This window comes from Megalops cyprinoides, chromosome 22 (genome assembly GCF_013368585.1).
Source record: "Megalops cyprinoides isolate fMegCyp1 chromosome 22, fMegCyp1.pri, whole genome shotgun sequence".
NCBI lineage: Eukaryota > Metazoa > Chordata > Actinopteri > Elopiformes > Megalopidae > Megalops > Megalops cyprinoides.
The window spans coordinates 25,550,722-25,572,516 of NC_050604.1; the positions used below are offsets into that span (position 1 = coordinate 25,550,722).

At 47.2% G+C, this 21,795-nt stretch overlaps 2 long non-coding RNA genes across 2 annotated transcripts; both read left to right on the top strand.

Moving 5' to 3' along the window:
* The first annotated feature begins 8,133 nt into the window (after positions 1-8,133).
* LOC118769655 lies at positions 8,134-9,782 on the top strand. Its single transcript, XR_005004507.1, has 4 exons — positions 8,134-8,212; positions 8,471-8,535; positions 8,825-8,970; positions 9,732-9,782. It is a non-coding gene; the product is annotated as an uncharacterized LOC118769655 (long non-coding RNA).
* A 9,383-nt stretch (positions 9,783-19,165) lies between these two features.
* On the top strand, positions 19,166-21,558 carry LOC118769654. The gene is made up of 4 exons (XR_005004506.1): positions 19,166-19,369; positions 19,938-20,002; positions 20,360-20,493; positions 21,243-21,558. It is a non-coding gene; the product is annotated as an uncharacterized LOC118769654 (long non-coding RNA).
* The last annotated feature ends 237 nt before the right edge of the window (positions 21,559-21,795 follow it).

Genomic DNA, 21,795 nt, shown 5'->3' on the forward strand with positions numbered 1-21,795 from the left:
AACCACAACTGCAACTCCAACCACAACTGCAGCTCCAACCACAACTGTACCTCCAACCACAACTGCAACTCCAACCACAACTACACATCCAACCACAACTGCAACTCCAACCACAACTGCACCTCCAACCACAACTGTACCTCCAACCACAACTGCAACTCCAACCACAACTGCAACTCCAACCACAACTACACTTCAAACCACAACTGCACCTCAAACCACAACTGCAGCTCCAACCACTACTGAAGCCCCGACAACAACTGCAACTCCAACCACAACTGCAACTCCAACCACAACTGCACCTCCAACCACAACCACACTTCCAACTACAACTGAAGCCCCCACCACTACTGTACCCTCAACCCCAACTGCAGCTCCAACCACAACTGCACCTCCAACCACAACTGCAGCTCCAACCACAACTACACTTCCAACTACAACTGAAGCCCCCACCACTACTGTACCCCCAACCACAACTGCAGCTCCAACCACAACTACACTTCCAACTACAACTGAAGCCCCCACCACTACTGTACCCCCAACCACAACTGCAGCTCCAACCACAACTACACTTCCAACTACAACTGAAGCCCCCACCACTACTGAAGCCCCAACCACAACTGCACCTCCAACCACAACTACACTTCCAACCACAACTGCACCTCCAACCACAACTGCACCTCCAACCACAACTACACTTCCAACTACAACTGAAGCCCCCACCACAACTGCACCTCCAACCACAACTGCAACTCCAACCACTACTGCACCCCCAACCACAACTGCACCTCCAACCACAACTACACTTCCAACCACAACTGCAACTCCAACCACAACTGCACCTCCAACCACAACTGCAACTCCAACTACAACTGCACCTCCAACCACAACTGCACCTCCAACTACAACTACACTTCCAACTACAACTGAAGCCCCCACCACTACTGTACCCCCAACCACAACTGCAGCTGCAACCACAACTGCACCTCCAACTACAACTGCACTTCAAACCACAACTGCAGCTCCAACCACAACTGCACCTCCAACTACAACTGCACGTCCAACCACAACTGCACCTCCAACTACAACTACACTTCCAACTACAACTGAAGCTCCCACCACTACTGTACCCCCAACCACAACTGCAGCTGCAACCACAACTGCACCTCCAACTACAACTGCACTTCAAACCACAACTGCAGCTCCAACCACAACTGCACCTCCAACTACAACTGCACGTCCAACCACAACTGCACCTCCAACTACAACTACACTTCCAACTACAACTGAAGCCCCCACCACTACTGTACCCCCAACCACAACTGCAGCTGCAACCACTACTGCACCTCCAACCACAACTACAGCTCCAACTACAACTGCACCTCCAACCACAACTGCAACTCCAACCACAACTACACTTCCAACTACAGCTGCACCTCCAACCACAACTGCACCTCCAACCACAACTGCACCTCCAACCACAACTACACTTCCAACCACAACTACACATCCAACCACAACTGCACCTCCAACTACAACTGAAGCCCCCACCACTACTGTACCCCCAACCACAACTGCAACTCCAACCACTACTGCACCCCCAACCACAACTGCACCTCCAACCACAACTACACTTCCAACCACAACTGCACCTACAACCACAACTACACATCCAACCACAACTGCACCTCCAACCACAACTGCACCTCCAACCACAACTACACATCCAACCACAACTGCAACTCCAACCACAACTGCACCTCCAACTACAACTGAAGCACCCACCACTACCGCACCTCCAACCACAACTGCACCTCCAACCACTACTGAAGCCCCGACCACAACTGCACCTCCAACCACAACTACACTTCCAACCACAACTGCACCTACAACCACAACTACACATCCAACCACAACTGCACCTCCAACCACAACTGAAGCCCCCACCACTACTGTACCCCCAACCACAACTGCAGCTCCAACCACAACTACACTTCCAACTACAACTGAAGCCCCCACCACTACTGAAGCCCCAACCACAACTGCACCTCCAACCACAACTACACTTCCAACCACAACTGCACCTCCAACCACAACTGCACCTCCAACCACAACTACACTTCCAACTACAACTGAAGCCCCCACCACAACTGCACCTCCAACCACAACTGCAACTCCAACCACTACTGCACCCCCAACCACAACTGCACCTCCAACCACAACTACACTTCCAACCACAACTGCAACTCCAACCACAACTGCACCTCCAACCACAACTGCAACTCCAACTACAACTGCACCTCCAACCACAACTGCACCTCCAACTACAACTACACTTCCAACTACAACTGAAGCCCCCACCACTACTGTACCCCCAACCACAACTGCAGCTGCAACCACAACTGCACCTCCAACTACAACTGCACTTCAAACCACAACTGCAGCTCCAACCACAACTGCACCTCCAACTACAACTGCACGTCCAACCACAACTGCACCTCCAACTACAACTACACTTCCAACTACAACTGAAGCTCCCACCACTACTGTACCCCCAACCACAACTGCAGCTGCAACCACAACTGCACCTCCAACTACAACTGCACTTCAAACCACAACTGCAGCTCCAACCACAACTGCACCTCCAACTACAACTGCACGTCCAACCACAACTGCACCTCCAACTACAACTACACTTCCAACTACAACTGAAGCCCCCACCACTACTGTACCCCCAACCACAACTGCAGCTGCAACCACTACTGCACCTCCAACCACAACTACAGCTCCAACTACAACTGCACCTCCAACCACAACTGCAACTCCAACCACAACTACACTTCCAACTACAGCTGCACCTCCAACCACAACTGCACCTCCAACCACAACTGCACCTCCAACCACAACTACACTTCCAACCACAACTACACATCCAACCACAACTGCACCTCCAACTACAACTGAAGCCCCCACCACTACTGTACCCCCAACCACAACTGCAACTCCAACCACTACTGCACCCCCAACCACAACTGCACCTCCAACCACAACTACACTTCCAACCACAACTGCACCTACAACCACAACTACACATCCAACCACAACTGCACCTCCAACCACAACTGCACCTCCAACCACAACTACACATCCAACCACAACTGCAACTCCAACCACAACTGCACCTCCAACTACAACTGAAGCACCCACCACTACCGCACCTCCAACCACAACTGCACCTCCAACCACTACTGAAGCCCCGACCACAACTGCACCTCCAACCACTACTGCACCTCCAACCACAACTGCAGCTCCAACCACAACTGCAGCTCCAACCACAACTGCAGCTCCAACCAGTACTGAAGCCCCGACCACAACTGTACCACAAACCACAACTACAGCTCCAACTACAACTGCAGCTCCAACCACAACTACACTTCCAACCACAACTGCACCTCCAACCACTACTGAAGCCCCGACAACAACAACTGCACCTCCAACTATAACTGCAACTCCAACCACAACTGCACCTCCAACCACAACTGCAACTCCAACTACAACTGCACCTCCAACTACAACTGCACTTCAAACCACAACTGCAGCTCCAACCACAACTGCACCTCCAACTACAACTGCACGTCCAACTACAACTGCACCTCCAACTACAACTACACTTCCAACTACAACTGAAGCCCCCACCACTACTGTACCGCCAACCACAACTGCAGCTGCAACCACTACTGCACCTCCAACCACAACTACACGTCCAACCACAACTGCAGCTCCAACCACTACTGAAGCCCCCACCACAACTGCACCTCCAACCACAACTACACGTCCAACCACAACTGCAGCTCCAACCACTACTGTACCCCCAACCACAACTGCAACTCCAACCACTACTGCACCTCCAACCACTACTGAAGCCCCCACCACAACTGCACCTCCAACCACAACTGCACCTCCAACCACAACTACACATCCAACCACAACTGCACCTCCAACCACAACTGCACCTCCAACCACAACTACACATCCAACCACAACTGCAACTCCAACCACAACTGCACCTCCAACTACAACTGAAGCACCCACCACTACCGCACCTCCAACCACAACTGCACCTCCAACCACTACTGAAGCCCCGACCACAACTGCACCTCCAACCACTACTGCACCTCCAACCACAACTGCAACTCCAACCACAACTGCACCTCCAACCACAACTACAGCTCCAACTACAACTGCACCTCCAACCACAACTGCAGCTCCAACCACAACTACACTTCCAACTACAACTGAAGCCCCCATCACTACTGTACCCCCAACCACAACTGCAACTCCAACCACTACCGCACCGCCAACCACAACTGCAACTCCAACCACAACTACGCTTCCAACCACAACTGAAGCCCCCACAACAAAGACACCTCAAATCACAACTGCAGCTGCAACCACAACTGCAGCTCCAACCACAACTACACTTCCAACCACAACTGCAGCTCCAACGACAACTGCAGGTCCAACGACAACTGCAGGTCCAACCACTCCTGAAGCCCCAACCACAACTGCACCTCCAACCACAACTACACGTCCAACCACAACTGTAGCTCCAACCACAACTGCAGGTCCAACCACTACTGAAGCCCTGACCACAACTGCACCTCCAACCACAACTACACGTCCAACCACAACTGCAGCTCCAACCACAACTGCAGCTCCAACCACTGCTGTAGCTTCTCGAGAGACCCCTGCAGCAAATGAGGGGTATTTTTCTCTCAACTTCAAAATGGCAGGTGATTTTGTTGAAGCACTCAATGATCCCAGCTCACCTGAGTACATCAAACTGGAACTTAAGGTTACAACTGAGGTAATATTATTTTTTGAATTCTTCATGTTTATTTCAATTTCTTGTTCTGTTATCATTGAATTAAGATTCTTGTAATGACTGTTTTCTAATTGAAATGGCCATTTGTTAGCGATATACAGCTCATTGTTTGCCATCTATGTTCATCATTCCCACATCGTCGTGCTTGCCTTATCACTACTTTGTTGGACATTGTTGTATTCATGCATTTATAGATTGAATTAACCCATTACTCTCGTATGTTCTCATTTGTTTTGACAGCTGAATCGTGTGTTCACAAAATTGTACGGGGACAAATTCCTCAGGTGTATTGTCAAACGTTTCAGGTAAGAACACTATCATCTTCTGTCACTATGGTGATGACTGTGCATGAAAAGGCAACTGTTGCCTCCAGACCAGATGCTACCACGAGTGCTGTGTACTGCATTTCGATAATGTCATCAAGCCATGCTTAAGGGATGTGGAGTTAGAGGGAGGTCTGCCAGTGTAGCTGATTGTACAGTGATCGTCTTTACCTTTGATTGGCGAAATAGCCTCAGTATTATGTGTACAGCAACTGAAATTCAGAATTGCACAGCCACTGTAACTCATCTCACTCTCTTTCTCTCACATCAGTCCTGGATCAATTGCAGTGGAAACTAACGTGATCTTCACAAACCAGACCTCAGTCCCCACCGTCACAGATGCACAGCAGCAACTTGGAGCACAACTTGAGTCTGGATCGGTCAACCTGCCCATTAATTCATCCACCATTCAGACAGGTTGGTGTTCAGCTTCACTCGAGAGATCATTACGTGCTTTATACCATGTGCATGTGAAGGACAGGAATATTCAATACTTTAGCTGTCAGCAGAAACAGAAACGGTTTTCAAAATTGTACTGTATTTAGAACCCAGCCTCCTGACTTCTTGTCCCCTGACAATACTGTGGCTACATCACCCCTGTAGATATCAGTGGTGGAGTCAAGATTCATAAGCCTCATAAAAGCTGGAGCCACAATACACTGTCAATCACTGACTTGTATTAACCAATCAAAGAACATTTGCACTCATCAAAAACAAAATTCCATCAGAGCTCTACCTCTCTTATGGTTCCAGAAGCCTTTTTTCTGCCATTACGACCCGTACCCTAAAATTCTTACTACTTTCTAGTGATGTATAGCTAGCATAACTGCCAAATAAATTTTAGCTATGCAAGCACAAAATCTTTAAATGTCCTGATCTACCAATATATATACATTTCAGGATGTGATTCAACATGATTTCAATAATTTACATGAACAAAAGCAGGCTGCCTCTGGTCTCCAAAATACAAATGTAACCTTCTGAATACAGCTGATCGGTGCTCTCAGTGCTCAATTCCATCTCCTCTGGCACAAACTGTGACCTGAAGACACAACATATCGATTCATTCCCCAGGAAAGAAAATGTGCTTTGAAGTTGGTTCCGTGTTAAACTTTTCCTTCACCCCAGCTCTTACATGTCACCTTACATGATTTATTACTTTATTCTTCTTAATACAGTGGAACCAACAGCAGTGACATCAACTACAGCTGCAGCCCCTTCAACAACTGCAGTTCTAAGCACAACTGCATCTGCAACCACAACTGAGGTTCCCACAACAACTACATCAGTGCCGACTACGACTATGATGCCTACAACTACTGCAGCAGCTCCAACTACTACTGAAGCCCCCACAACAACTACACCTCCAACAACAACTATAGCCTCCACAACTACAGCGGCTCCAACCACAACTACACTTCCAACCACTACTGAAGCTCCCACCACTACTGTACCCCCAACCACAACTGCAGCTGCAACCACTACTGAAGCCCCGACCACAACTGCACCTCCAACCACAACTACACATCCAACCACAACTGTACCTCCAACCACAACTACACTTCCAACTACAACTGCACCTCCAACCACAACTGAAGCTCCCACCACTACTGATGCCCCCACAACAACAGCACCTCCAACCACAATTATGCTTCCAACTACTACTGAAGTCCCCACCACCACTGCACCTCCAACCACAACTGATGCCCCTACCACTACCGCACCTCCAACTGAAGCCCCCACCACTACTGTACCAGTAACCACAACTGCACCTCCAACCACAACTACACTTCCAACCACAACTACACGTCCAACCACAACTGCAGCTCCAACCACAACTGCAGCTCCAACCACAACTGCAGCTCCAACTACAACTGCACCCCCAACCACAACTGCTGTTCCAACCACAACTACATTTCCAACTACAACTGAAGCCCCCACCACTACTGTACCCCCAACCACAACTGCAACTCCAACCACAACTGCAACTCCAACCACTACTGCACCTCCAACCACAACTACAGCTCCAACTACAACTGCACCTCCAACTATAACTGCAACTCCAACCACAACTGCACCTCCAACCACTACTGCAACTCCAACTACAACTGCACCTCCAACTACAACTGCACTTCAAACCACAACTGCAGCTCCAACCACAACTGCACCTCCAACTACAACTGCACGTCCAACCACAACTGCACCTCCAACTACAACTACACTTCCAACTACAACTGAAGTCCCCACCACTACTGTACCCCCAACCACAACTGCAGCTGCAACCACTACTGAAGCCCCGACCACAACTGCACCTCCAACCACTATTGCACCTCCAACCACAACTGCAACTCCAACCACAACTGCACCTCCAACCACAACTACAGCTCCAACTACAACTGCACCTCCAACCACAACTGCAGCTCCAACCACAACTACACTTCCAACTACAACTGAAGCCCCCATCACTACTGTACCCCCAACCACAACTGCACCTCCAACCACAACTGCAACTCCAACCACAACTACGCTTCCAACCACAACTGAAGCCCCCACAACAAAGGCACCTCAAATCACAACTGCAGCTGCAACCACAACTGCAGCTCCAACCACAACTACACTTCCAACCACAACTGCAGCTCCAACGACAACTGCAGGTCCAACGACAACTGCAGGTCCAACCACTCCTGAAGCCCCGACCACAACTGCACCTCCAACCACAACTACACGTCCAACCACAACTGCAGCTCCAACCACAACTGCAGGTCCAACCACTACTGAAGCCCTGACCACAACTGCACCTCCAACCACAACTACACGTCCAACCACAACTGCAGCTCCAACCACAACTGCAGCTCCAACCACTGCTGTAGCTTCTCGAGAGACCCCTGCAGCAAATGAGGGGCATTTTTCTCTCAACTTCAAAATGGCAGGTGATTTTGTTGAAGCACTCAATGATCCCAGCTCACCTGAGTACATCAAACTGGAACTTAACGTTACAACTGAGGTAATATTATTTTTTGAATACTTCATGTTTATTTCAATTTCTTGTTCTGTTATCATTGAATTAAGATTCTTGTAATGACTGTTTTCTAATTGAAATGGCCATTTGTTAGCGATATACAGCTCATTGTTTGCCATCTATGTTCATCATTCCCACATCGTCGTGCTTGCCTTATCACTACTTTGTTGGACATTGTTGTATTCATGCATTTATAGATTGAATTAACCCATTACTCTCGTATGTTCTCATTTGTTTTGACAGCTGAATCGTGTGTTCACAAAATTGTACGGGGACAAATTCCTCAGGTGTATTGTCAAACGTTTCAGGTAAGAACACTAGCATCTTCTGTCACTATGGTGATGACTGTGCGTGAAACGGCAACTGTTGCCTCCAGACCAGATGCTACCACGAGTGCTGTGTACTGCATTTCGATAATGTCATCAAGCCATGCTTAGGGGATGTGGAGTTAGAGGGAGGTCTGCCAGTGTAGCTGATTGTACAGTGATCGTCTTTACCTTTGATTGGCGAAATAGCCTCAGTATTATGTGTACAGCAACTGAAATTCAGAATTGCACAGCCACTGTAACTCATCTCACTCTCTTTCTCTCACAACAGTCCTGGATCAATTGCAGTGGAAACTAACGTGATTTTCACAAACCAGTCTTCAGTCCCCACCACCACAGATGCACAGCAGCAACTTTCAGCACAACTTGAGTCTGGATCGGTCAACCTGCCCATTAATTCATCCACCATTCAGACAGGTTGGTGTTCAGCTTCACTCGAGAGATCATTACGTGCTTTATACCATGTGCATGTGAAGGACAGGAATATTCAATACTTTAGCTGTCAGCAGAAACAGAAACGGTTTTCAAAATTGTACTGTATTTAGAACCCAGCCTCCTGACTTCTTGTCCCCTGACAATACTGTGGCTACATCACCCCTGTAGATATCAGTGGTGGAGTCAAGATTCATAAGCCTCATAAAAGCTGGAGCCACAATACACTGTCAATCACTGACTTGTCTTAACCAATCAAAGAACATTTGCACTCATCAAAAACAAAATTCCATCAGAGCTCTACCTCTCTTATGGTTCCAGAAGCCTTTTTTCTGCCATTACGACCCGTACCCTAAAATTCTTATTACTTTCTAGTGATGTATAGCTAGTATAACTGCCAAATAAATTTTAGCTATGCAAGCACAAAATCTTTAAATGTCCTGATCTACCAATATATATACATTTCAGGATGTGATTCAACATGATTTCAATAATTTACATGAACAAAAGCAGGCTGCCTCTGGTCTCCAAAATACAAATGTAACCTTCTGAATACAGCTGATCGGTGCTCTCAGTGCTCAATTCCATCTCCTCTGGCACAAACTGTGACCTGAAGACACAACATATCGATTCATTCCCCACGAAAGAAAATGTGCTTTGAAGTTGGTTCCGTGTTAAACTTTTCCTTCACCCCAGCTCTTATATGTCACCTTACATGATTTATTACTTTATTCTTCTTAATACAGTGGAACCAACAGCAGTGACATCAACTACAGCTGCAGCCCCTTCAACAACTGGAGTTCTAAGCACAACTGCATCTGCAACCACAACTGAGGTTCCCACAACAACTACATCAGTGCCGACTACGACTATGACGCCTACAACTACTGCAGCTGCTACAACTACTTCAGCTGCTACCACTACTGCAGCTCCAACTACTACTGAAGCCCCCACAACAACTACACCTCCAACAACAACTGCAGCCCCCACAACTACAGCGCCTCCAACCACAACTACACTTCCAACTACAACTGAAGCCCCCACCACAACTGCACTTCCAACGACAACTGCACCTCAAACCACAGCTGCACCTCAAACCACAACTACACTTCCAACTACAACTGAAGCCCTGACCACAACTGCACCTCCAACCACTACTGAAGCCCCCACCACCACTGCACCTCCAACCACAACTACACTTCCAACCACAACTTCAGCTCCACCCACAACTCCAACCACTACTGAAGCCCCGCCCACAACTGCAGCTCCAAGCACAACTACACGTCCAACCACAACTGCAGCTCCAACCACAACTGCACCCCCAACCACAACTGCAGCTCCAACCACAACTACACTTCCAACTACAACTGAAGCCCCCACCACTACTGTACCCCCAACCACAACTGCAACTCCAACCACTACTGCACCTCCAACCACTACTGAAGCCCCGACCACAACTGCACCTCCAACCACAACTGCAACTCCAACCACAACTGCACCTCCAACCACAACTACACATCCAACCACAACTGCACCTCCAACCACAACTACACATCCAACCACAACTGCACCTACAACCACAACTGCACCTCCAACCACAACTACACATCCAACCACAACTTCAGCTCCACCCACAACTCCAACCACAACTGCACCTCCAACCACTACTGAAGCCCCCACCACAACTGCAGCTCCAACCACAACTACACTTCCAACTACAACTGAAGCCCCCACCACTACTGTACCCCCAACCACAACTGCACCTCCAACCACTACTGAAGCCCCGACCACAACTGCACCTCCAACCACAACTACACATCCAACCACAACTGCACCTCCAACCACAACTACACATCCAACCACAACTGCACCTCCAACCACAACTACACATCCAACCACAACTGCAACTCCAACCACAACTGCACCTCCAACTACAACTGAAGCACCCACCACTACCGCACCTCCAACCACAACTGCACCTCCAACCACAACTACACTTCCAACCACAACTGCACCTCCAACCACTACTGAAGCCCCCACCACCACTGCAGCTCCAACCACAACTACACCTCCAACCACAACTGCAGCTCCAACCACAACTACACTTCCAACTACAACTGCACCTCCAACCACTACTGAAGCCCCCACCACAACTGCACCTCCAACCACTACTGAAGCCCCCACCACAACTGCACCTCCAACCAAAACTGTATCTCCAACCACAACTACACATCCAACCACAACTGCACCTCCAACCACAACTACACATCCAACCACAACTGCACCTACAACCACAACTGCACCTCCAACCACAACTACACATCCAACCACTACTGAAGCCCCGACCACAACTGCACCTCCAACCACAACTACACATCCAACCACAACTGCACCTCCAACCACAACTACACATCCAACCACAACTGCACCTCCAACCACAACTACACATCCAACCACAACTGCAACTCCAACCACAACTGCACCTCCAACTACAACTGAAGCACCCACCACTACCGCACCTCCAACCACAACTGCACCTCCAACCACAACTACACTTCCAACCACAACTGCACCTCCAACCACTACTGAAGCCCCCACCACCACTGCAGCTCCAACCACAACTACACCTCCAACCACAACTGCAGCTCCAACCACAACTACACTTCCAACTACAACTGCACCTCCAACCACTACTGAAGCCCCCACCACAACTGCACCTCCAACCACTACTGCACCTCCAACCACTACTGAAGCCCCCACCACAACTGCACCTCCAACCAAAACTGTATCTCCAACCACAACTACACATCCAACCACAACTGCACCTCCAACCACAACTACACATCCAACCACAACTGCACCTACAACCACAACTGCACCTCCAACCACAACTACACATCCAACCACAACTGCAACTCCAACCACAACTGCAGCACCCACCACTCCCGCACCTCCAACCACAACTGCACCTCCAACCACAACTACAGCTCCAACTACAACTGCACCTCCAACCACAACTGCAGCTCCAACTACAACTGAAGCACCCACCACTACCACACCTCCAACCACTACCGCACCTCCAACCACAACTGCACCTCCAACCACTACTGAAGCCCCGACCACAACTGCACCTCCAACCACAACTGCAACTCCAACCACAACTGCAGCTGCAACCACAACTGCTGTAGCTTCTCGAGAGACCCCTGCAGCAAACGAGGGGTATTTGATTCTCAGCTTCAAAATGGCAGGTGATTTTGTTGAAGCACTCAATGATCCCAGCTCACCCGAGTACATCAAACTGGAACTTAACGTTACAACTGAGGTAATATTATTTTTTAAATTCTTCATGTTTGTTTTTATTTCTTGTTTTGTTATCATTGATTTAAGATTCTTGTAATGACTCTTTTCTAATTGAAATGGCCATTTGTTAGCGATATACAGCTCATTGTTTGCCATCTATGTTCATCATTCCCACATCGTCGTGCTTGCCTTATCACTACTTTGTTGGACATTGTTGTATTCATGCATTTATAGATTGAATTAACCCATTACTCTCGTATGTTCTCATTTGTTTTGACAGCTGAATCGTGTGTTCACAAAATCGTACGGGGACAAATTCCTCAGGTGTATTGTCAAACATTTCAGGTAAGAACACTAGCATCTTCTGTCACTATGGTGATGACTGTGCCTGAAACGGCAACTGTTGCCTCCAGACCAGATGCTACCACGAGTACTGTGTACTGCATTTCGATAATGTCATCAAGCCATGCTTAGGGGGTGTGGAGTTAGAGGGAGGTCTGCCAGTGTAGCTGATTGTACAGTGATCGTCTTTACCTTTGATTGGCGAAATAGCCTCAGTATTATGTGTACAGCAACTGAAATTCAGAATTGCACAGCCACTGTAACTCATCTCACTCTCTTTCTCTCACAACAGTCCTGGATCAATTGCAGTGGAAACTAACGTGATTTTCACAAACCAGTCTTCAGTCCCCACCACCACAGATGCACAGCAGCAACTTGCAGCACAACTTGAGTCTGGATCGGTCAACCTGCCCATTAATTCATCCACCATTCAGACAGGTTGGTGTTCAGCTTCACTCGAGAGATCATTACGTGCTTTATACCATGTGCATGTGAAGGACAGGAATATTCAATACTTTAGCTGTCAGCAGAAACAGAAATGTGTATAAAAATTGTACTGTATTTAGAACCCAGCCTCCTGACTTCTTGTCCCCTGACAATACTGTGGCTACATCACTCCAGTAGATATCAGTGGTGGAGTCAAGATTCATAAGCCTCATAAAAGCTGGAGCCACAATACACTGTCAATCACTGACTTGTCTTAACCAATCAAAGAACATTTGCACTCATCAAAAACAAAATTCCATCAGAGCTCTACCTCTCTTATGGTTCCAGAAGCCTTTTTTCTGCCATTACGACCCGTACCCTAAAATTCTTATTACTTTCTAGTGATGGATAGCTAGTATAACTGCCAAATAAATTTTAGCTATGCAAGCACAAAATCTTTAAATGTCCTGATCTACCAATATATATACATTTCAGGATGTGATTCAACATGATTTCAATAATTTACATGAACAAAAGAAGGCTGCCTCTGGTCTCCAAAATACAAATGTAACCTTCTCAATACAGCTGATCGGTGCTCTCAGTGCTCAATTCCATCTCCTCTGGCACAAACTGTGACCTGCAGACACAACATATTGATTCATTCCCCACGAAAGAAAATGTGCTTTGAAGTTGGTTCCGTGTTAAACTTTTCCTTCACCCCAGCTCTTATATGTCACCTTACATGATTTATTACTTTATTCTTCTTAATACAGTGGAACCAACAGCAGTGACATCAACTACAGCTGCAGCCCCTTCGACAACTGCAGTTCTAAGCACAACTGCATCTGCAACCACAACTGAGGTTCCCACAACAACTACATCAGTGCCGACTACGACTATGACGCCTACAACTACTGCAGCTGCTACAACTACTTCAGCTGCTACCACCACTGCAGCTCCAACTACTACTGAAGCCCCCACAACAACTACACCTCCAACAACAACTGCAGCCCCCACAACTACAGCGCCTCCAACCACAACTGCAGCTCCAACCACAACTGCACCTCCAACTACAACTGAAGCCCCCACCACTACTGCACTTCCAACCACAACTGCAGCTCCAACCACAACTGCACCTCCAACCACAACTACAGCTCCAACTACAACTGCAGCTCCAACCACAACTACACCTCAAACCACAACTACACTTCCAACCACAACTTCAGCTCCACCCACAACTACACTTCCAACTACAACTGCACCTCCAACCACTACTGAAGCTCCCACCACTACTGAAGCCCCGACCACAACTGCAGCTCCAACCACAACTACACTTCCAACTACAACTGCACCTCCAACCACTACTGAAGCCCCCACCACAACTGCACCTCCAACCACAACTACACGTCCAACCACAACTGCAGCTCCAACAACAACTGCACCCCCAACCACAACTGCAGCTCCAACCACAACTACACATCCAACTACAACTGAAGCCCCCACCACTACTGTAACCCCAACCACAACTGCAACTCCAACCACTACTGCACCTCCAACCACTACTGAAGCCCCCACCACAACTGCACCTCCAACCACAACTGCATCTCCAACCACAACTACACATCCAACCACAACTGCACCTCCAACCACAACTGCACCTCCAACCACAACTACACATCCAACCACAACTGCAACTCCAACCACAACTGCACCTCCAACTACAACTGAAGCACCCACCACTACCGCACCTCCAACCACAACTGCACCTCCACCCACTACTGAAGCCCCGACCACAACTGCACCTCCAACCACAACTACACGTCCAACCACAACTGCACCTCCGACCACAACTACAGCTCCAACTACAACTGCACCTCCAACCACAACTGCAGCTCCAACTACAACTGAAGCACCCACCACTACCACACCTCCAACCACTACCGCACCTCCAACCACAACTGCACCTCCAACCACTACTGAAGCCCCGACCACAACTGCACCTCCAACCACAACTGCAACTCCAACCACAACTGCAGCTGCAACCACAACTGCTGTAGCTTCTCGAGAGACCCCTGCAGCAAACGAGGGGTATTTGATTCTCAGCTTCAAAATGGCAGGTGATTTTGTTGAAGCACTCAATGATCCCAGCTCACCTGAGTACATCAAACTGGAACTTAAGGTTACAACTGAGGTAATATTATTTTTTGAATTCTTCATGTTTATTTCAATTTCTTGTTCTGTTATCATTGAATTAAGATTCTTGTAATGACTGTTTTCTAATTGAAATGGCCATTTGTTAGCGATATACAGCTCATTGTTTGCCATCTATGTTCATCATTCCCACATCGTCGTGCTTGCCTTATCACTACTTTGTTGGACATTGTTGTATTCATGCATTTATAGATTGAATTAACTCATTACTCTCGTATGTTCTCATTTGTTTTGACAGCTGAATCGTGTGTTCACAAAATCGTACGGGGACAAATTCCTCAGGTGTATTGTCAAACATTTCAGGTAAGAACACTAGCATCTTCTGTCACTATGGTGATGACTGTGCCTAAAACGGCAACTGTTGCCTCCAGACCAGATACTACCACGAGTACTGTGTACTGCATTTCGATAATGTCATCAAGCCATGCTTAGGGGATGTGGAGTTAGAGGGAGGTCTGCCAGTGTAGCTGATTGTACAGTGATCGTCTTTACCTTTGATTGGCGAAATAGCCTCAGTATTATGTGTACAGCAACTGAAATTCAGAATTGCACAGCCACTGTAACTCATCTCACTCTCTTTCTCTCACAACAGTCCTGGATCAATTGCAGTGGAAACTAACGTGATTTTCACAAACCAGTCTTCAGTCCCCACCACCACAGATGCACAGCAGCAACTTGCAGCACAACTTGAGTCTGGATCGGTCAACCTGCCCATTAATTCATCCACCATTCAGACAGGTTGGTGTTCAGCTTCACTCGAGAGATCATTACGTGCTTTATACCATGTGCATGTGAAGGACAGGAATATTCAATACTTTAGCTGTCAGCAGAAACAGAAATGTGTATAAAAATTGTACTGTATTTAGAACCCAGCCTCCTGACTTCTTGTCCCCTGACAATACTGTGGCTACATCACCCCTGTAGATATCAGTGGTGGAGTCAAGATTCATAAGCCTCATAAAAGCTGGAGCCACAATACACTGTCAATCACTGACTTGTCTTAACCAATCAAAGAACATTTGCACTCATCAAAAACAAAATTCCATCAGAGCTCTACCTCTCTTATGGTTCCAGAAGCCTTTTTTCTGCCATTACGACCCGTACCCTAAAATTCTTATTACTTTCTAGTGATGTATAGCTAGTATAACTGCCAAATAAATTTTAGCTATGCAAGCACAAAATCTTTAAATGTCCTGATCTACCAATATATATACATTTCAGGATGTGATTCAACATGATTTCAATAATTTACATGAACAAAAGAAGGCTGCCTCTGGTCTCCAAAATACAAATGTAACCTTCTGAATACAGCTGATCGGTGCTCTCAGTGCTCAATTCCATCTCCTCTGGCACAAACTGTGACCTGCAGACACAACATATCGATTCATTCCCCACGAAAGAAAATGTGCTTTGAAGTTGGTTCTGTGTTAAACTTTTCCTTCACCCCAGCTCTTATATGTCACCTTACATGATTTATTACTTTATTCTTCTTAATACAGTGGATCCAACAGCAGTAACATCAACTACAGCTACAGCACCTTCAACAACTGCAGTTCTAAGCACAACTGCATCTGCAACCACAACTGAGGTCCGCACAACAACTACATCAGTGCCGACTATGAGTATGATGCCTACAACTACTGCAGCTGCTACAACTACTTCAGCTGCTACCACTACTGCAGCTCCAACTACTACTGAAGCCCCCACCACAACTACACCTCCAACAACAACTGCAGCCCCCACAACTACAGCGCCTCCAACCACAACTACACTTCCAACTACAACTGAAGCCCCCACCACTACTGCACCTCCAACCACTACTGCACTTCCAACCACTACTGAAGCCCCGACCACAACTACACTTCCAACTACAACTGCACCTCCAACCACTACTGAAGCCCCCACCACAACTACATCTCCAACCACAACTACACGTCCAACCACAACTGCAGCTCCAACCACAACTGCACCCCCAACCACAACTGCAGCTCCAACCACAACTACACTTCCAACTACAACTGAAGCCCCCACCACTACTGTACCCCCAACCACAACTGCAACTCCAACCACTACTGCACCTCCAACCACTACTGAAGCCCCCACCACAACTGCACCTCCAACCACAACTGCACCTCCAACCACAACTACACATCCAACCACAACTGCACCTACAACCACAACTGCACCTCCAACCACAACTACACATCCAACCACAACTGCAACTCCAACCACAACTGCACCTCCAACTACAACTGAAGCACCCACCACTACCGCACCTCCAACCACAACTGCACCTCCAACTACAACTGAAGCACCCACCACAACTGCAACTCCAACCACAACTGCACCTCCATCTACAACTGAAGCACCCACCACTACCGCACCTCCAACCACAACTGCACCTCCAACCACTACTGAAGCCCCGACCACAACTGCACCTCCAACCACAACTACACGTCCAACCACAACTGCACCTCCAACCACAACTACAGCTCCAACTACAACTGCACCTCCAACCACAACTGCAGCTCCAACTACAACTGAAGCACCCACCACTACCACACCTCCAACCACTACCGCACCTCCAACCACAACTGCACCTCCAACCACTACTGAAGCCCCCACCACAACTGCATCTCCAACCACAACTACACGTCCAACCACAACTGCAGCTCCAACCACAACTGCACCCCCAACCACAACTGCAGCTCCAACCACAACTACACTTCCAACTACAACTGAAGCCCCCACCACTACTGTACCCCCAACCACAACTGCAACTCCAACCACTACTGCACCTCCAACCACTACTGAAGCCCCCACCACAACTGCACCTCCAACCACAACTGCATCTCCAACCACAACTACACATCCAACCACAACTGCACCTCCAACCACAACTACACATCCAACCACAACTGCACCTACAACCACAACTGCACCTCCAACCACAACTACACATCCAACCACAACTGCAACTCCAACCACAACTGCACCTCCAACTACAACTGAAGCACCCACCACTACCGCACCTCCAACCACAACTGCACCTCCAACCACTACTGAAGCCCCGACCACAACTGCACCTCCAACCACAACTACACGTCCAACCACAACTGCACCTCCAACCACAACTACAGCTCCAACTACAACTGCACCTCCAACCACAACTGCAGCTCCAACTACAACTGAAGCACCCACCACTACCACACCTCCAACCACTACCGCACCTCCAACCACAACTGCACCTCCAACCACTACTGAAGCCCCGACCACAACTGCACCTCCAACCACAACTGCACCTCCAACCACTACCACACCTCCAACCATAACTGCAGCTGCAACCACAACTACACTTCCAACCACAACTGCAGCTCCAACCACAACTACACATCCAACCACAACTGCACCTCCAACCACAACTGCAGCTGCAACCACAACTACACTTCCAACCACAACTGCACCTCCAACCACAACTGCATCTCCAACCACAACTACACATCCAACCACAACTGCACCTCCAACCACAACTACACATCCAACCACAACTGCAACTCCAACCACAACTGCACCTCCAACCACAACTACACATCCAACCACAACTGCAGCTCCAACCACAACTGTAGCTCCAACTACAACTGAAGCACCCACCACTACCACACCTCTAACCACAACTGCACCTCCAACCACAACTACACATCCAACCACAACTGCAGCTCCAACCACAACTGTAGCTCCAACTACAACTGAAGCACCCACCACTACCACACCTCCAACCACTACCGCACCTCCAACGACAACTGCAGGTCCAACCACTACTGCAGCTGCAACCACAACTACACTTCCAACCACAACTGCAGCTCCAACCACAACTACACGTCCAACCACAAATGCACCTCCAACCACAACTGCAGCTGCAACCACAACTACACTTCCAACTACAACTGCAGCTCCAACCACAACTGCTGTAGCTTCTCGAGAGACCCCTGCAGCAAACGAGGGGTATTTGATTCTCAGCTTCAAAATGGCAGGTGATTTTGTTGAAGCACTCAATGATCCTAGCTCACCTGAGTACATCAAACTGGAACTTAACGTTACAACTGAGGTAATATTATTTTTTAAATTCTTCATGTTTGTTTTTATTTCTTGTTACATTAACATTGAAGGAGGATTCATGTAATGACTGTTTTGTGTTTGAAACATTCATATTTGTGATGGTAAACCATGTTTAAAAATGAGCTGTAATGCATGAAAAAGTAAGCTACAATCATGTATGTTTGGCATAAAATAGCTGGTAAACTAAAACATCATTTCATATAGCTAATAAAACAAATCATTGAAAATCATTAAATGAACACTTCTCTTACTCTATTTAAGAGAAAATGTCCAAGATAGCGTTAATTTTGTTTCACTGCATTTGTAGTTTAAATGTATCAAAAAGTTTAAACTCCTAGCTTTTCTACATTTGACTGTCTAACTGAAAAAGACCCCATGTACATTTTACTTCTTTTTCATTGCCCTTATTCTAAAATGCATGTTGCTATGTTCATCATCCCCACCCTATGACACTGACCTTTTCACTACTCTGTTGGACTGACTAACATTTACATATATTTTTCCATTGAGTTCATATGTTACACTTGTATGTTTTTTTCTTTGTTTTATTTTGACAGCTGAATCATGTGTTCACGAAAGCGTACGGGGGCAAATTCCTCAGGTGTATTGTCAAAAGTTTCAGGTAGGATCACTAGAATCTTCTGTCACTATTTTGATGCCTGTATTTGCAGTTGAACTGTTTTCTCCAGACGAGATGCAACCATAATTGCTGTTTACTGCATTTTGATGAGATCGGTTTGAGACTTGATCAGAGAATGTGGAGTCAGAGGGAGGTCTAACAGCTTATGTATGTGTGCATTAATTGTCATTTCTTTTGCTTGGAGAAATATTTTCGGTATTGTGTGTAAAGAAAATGTAATTTAGATAATACACTCAATATTGTACCCTTCACCTATAAATTATTGATGATGTTTGCTCATTATCACTGTAAATCTGTACCGTATCCCCCCCATCTCTTGCTCTCTTTCTCTCGCTTCAGTCGTGGATCAATTGCAGTGGAAACAAATGTGATCTTCATAAACCAGTCTTCAGTCCCCACCATCACAGATGCACAGCAGCAACTTGAGTCTGGATCGGTCAACCTGCCCATTAATTCATCCACCATTCAGACAGGTTGGTGTTCAGCTTCACTCGAGAGATCATTACGTGCTTTATACTATGTGCACGTGAAGGACAGGAATACTTTGATACTTTAGCTGTCAGCAGAAACAGAAATGTGTATAAAAATTGTACTGTATTTAGAACCCAGCCTCCTGACTTCTTGTCTACTTACAATCATGTGGCTACATCACCTCTGTAGATACCGGTGGTGGACTGAAGATGCGTAGGCCTTATAACAGCAGGAGATGCAATACACTGTCAATCACTGACTTGTCTGAATCAATCAAAGGACATTGGCTCTGGTCAACAACAAAATTCCATCAGGGTTCTACCTCTCTTAGGATTCTAGAAACTGTTTTCTGCCATCACTAAAATTCCTAATTCCCTTCCATTAATGTACAGATAGTATAACTGTCGAAATAATTTAGGCTATGAAGGCAGAGAATCTTTAAATGTCCCGATCCAACAATACTTTTAGAATAAGCATGTGAGTCCACATTTTTCAGTGAGTCCCACACACAAAAGCAGGCTGCCTCCTGTTTCCAAACTGCAAATGTAACCTTCTGAATACAGCTGATCGGTGCTCTCAGTAATCAATTCCATCTCCTCTGGCACAAACTGTGACCTGAAGACACAACATATCGATTCATTCCCCACGAAAGAAAATGTGCTTTGAAGTTGGTTCCATGTTAAACTTTTCCTTCACTCCAGCTCTTATATGTCACCTTACATGATTTATTACTTTATTCTTCTTAATACAGTGGATCCAACAGCAGTAACATCAACTACAGCTACAGCACCTTCAACAACTGCAGTTCTAAGCACAACTGCATCTGCAACCACAACTGAGGTCCCCACAACAACTACATCAGTGCCGACTATGAGTATGATGCCTACAACTACTGCAGCTGCTACAACTACTGCAGCCACAACAACGACAGAAGCTCCAGCCACAACTGTACCTCCAAACACTACTCCAGCTGTAACAACTACTGTACCTCCAACCATGACTGAGGTCCCCACAACAACTACAGAGGCTCCCACAACTACTGCAGCCCCAATAACTACAGAGTCTCCAAGAACTACTGCACCTCCAACCACAACTGCAACTCCAACAACAACTACACCACCAACTACAACTGCAGCTCCAACCACTACTGCAGCTCCAACTAAAACCTTAGCCCCAACTACTACAAAGGCTAAAACCACAACTGCAGCCACTACAAGTACAGTGACTCCAACCACTACAGAGGCCCCAATCACAACTGCAGCTCCAACAACTACTTCAGCTGTAACAACTACTGTACCTGCAAC